The sequence below is a fragment of the Gavialis gangeticus genome, unplaced genomic scaffold, assembly GCF_001723915.1.
Source record: "Gavialis gangeticus isolate Ggan-Ray unplaced genomic scaffold, GavGan_comp1, whole genome shotgun sequence".
NCBI lineage: Eukaryota > Metazoa > Chordata > Crocodylia > Gavialidae > Gavialis > Gavialis gangeticus.
The window spans coordinates 5,044,210-5,046,579 of NW_017729023.1; positions in this window are offsets into that span (position 1 = coordinate 5,044,210).

A 2,370-nucleotide genomic window follows, 5' to 3' on the forward strand; every position below is an offset into this window, starting at 1 on the left:
CTAGAAGTTAAAGCCAGATGAGAATAATTTTAAATTGAAGCATTATCTTTGTCATATTCCTCCTTTTTTCTCATTATTAACATTGTTGAATTGACTAAACAGAACAGCTTTAAAACTGGAAAACAGGAAAAAGAACACCTACAGCTGGAATAGCAATGCTCTACACAGTCTAGAGAAGTGATTCTAAACCTTTTTAGCGTTGGGGAACCCCTTTGTAACTTCTTTGAATTGTGTGACATCTCAGTTGAGAACCACTGTTTTACTGTGTCAGGCCCTATAGTTTTAAGCAGTTCCCCTTCCCAAACCTTACTTGCCCTGTTCTCCCTACAGAGGCAGTACCTTTGAAGTCAGAGGTGTTTGATATAATAAACAGTAGGGCAGTATGGTTCTGTTGGGAAAAAGAATGTATAAGGCATAGGATCATGTGGGCAAATGATACAGCCATGAACTTTTTACCCTGAAATTTCAAATCAGCAACCTGAGTCCAAGCCAGTGTCAGTTAGGTATTTTATTGTCCCCAAACAGGCTAATCAGTTAGTTGTGGGTAAACTGTCTGCACTGAGAACCAAACTCTTCATGTAACAGGTTTTTTCCGTGGATAACTTTGCTTTTTTAAAAATAAATAAATAAATAAATTGTCAAAATGAGAGGCTGCCTAAATCAGTGGTTCTTGTTGGGCTGCTACTGCCACAGGCAGGTGGAACTTCATGGTGCACCTTCTGTAGACCCAGGTTGAGAAGCTGGTGGGGCAGAAGTGCCCAGTTTCTTTGCAGCCTTTCCCTGTCTGGCCCTATATGCTGACCTGCCTGCCTCTGTTTCTGGGAGACACTATGTAGGGGCAAGTGCAGAAGGGCTGTGGCAAGCGTGTAGGCTCTTGTTTGAGCCACTTCCCAAATCTGGCTCTAGCAGGAGGTGTGCAGTACCCACGAAATAGTCTTGCATCACCCTGGTTGAGAACCACTAGTGTATAGAGAGTGCAGAAAAAGACTGGATGTAAAGGGAGGAGTTTGGATGTCTTGGTATTTAGGTGTTTCACACTTTTTAATTTTGAATGCCTTCCTTTCCCAATTCATCATTTACAGACCTTGGAAAATGCTTTGCTGACATCAAAAACTTTGAAATGCTTCTTCCTAACCTTCATTCCCACTTTGTGGTCAGTATTGTGGATGTGGATGTTCTATTAAAGCAACTTGCTTGTCCTCCCAAGCAGGAATCTGGGAATACTACTAAAAGAACTATAACATTATTTCTTGGTTGTGCTGGAAATGTGGGATTTAGTCACCAAGCAAAGATATTGTGTAATTTGGACATCCTTCTTTCCTCTTGGTGAGATAAAAGTAGGAGAGCACCTGTGTTGTGCTGATCTGTGAGAGAATTTTAAATTGAAATAGGCTTGAGATACAACGTGGACCCACATTTCTAAACGCACTGAAATGGCAGCTGTTAATTTTGTAAGGTTTGATTTTAGTTGTTTGTAGGTAGGGCTCAGCTGCTTCCAGGTAACAGTTTCTTTGCTCCCCACTCTCTGCAGACAGGCCAGGCCAGGCCAGCCCAGGCCATTTGGGCAGCTGTGGATTGAAGTGTTATAGGTGCTCCTTGCCCCCCTCCCCAGGAACATCTTTTGTGCCAAAGGCTGTTTTTTGCAATGGCAAAGAGCTGTGGTAAAAATCCTACCCTATTTGTAAAATCCAAAGTGACCTGGATGTTCTGGCTTTACTGCTGTGGTAGTATCAGAGCAAGGTCTAGGATCTAGCCAAGCATCTGTAAAAGTGTCTTAAAGTACTTTCTCCACTTCTCTTTCTATTCTTGAGCGTATTCTATCTTGTATTACAAGAAGAGGAACCAAAAGGGGCAAGTCTATGAATGAAAGGGATTTAGTAGAGGTTTGCAGAAGAAGAATGAGTGCCCATGTGATCACTGAACCTCTTGATATGGATTGGGACCATGTTAACATGGTCAGTCATTGCAGTGATATCTGCTGGGATGGGTCTAGCTGTAATGCAGTTTTGAGATTGCAAAATTTTGTAGTACAACATGTGGCACCCTTGAAAAGACAGAAGCAAGCAATTTGGTTTGGCATGCATGTGTAGAACAGTCTCATGACCTTTCCTAAATAAGAAATGAAATGAACATTCAGTCTTTCACAGGGGAATTCCTTGGTCTTTGAGGGCAATTTGAAACAGATAATTTTAGGGCTTTGTCTCTATTATGTAGTAAGTGTAAATCATGCAGTACATTTGCATGTGTCTTATGCAGGCCCCTAGATTTTCTCTCTCTCTCTCTCTGTGTGTGTGTGTGTGTGTGTGTGTGTGTGTGTGTGTGTGTGTGTGTGTGTGTGTGTGTGTGTGTGTGTGTGTGTGTGTGTGTGTG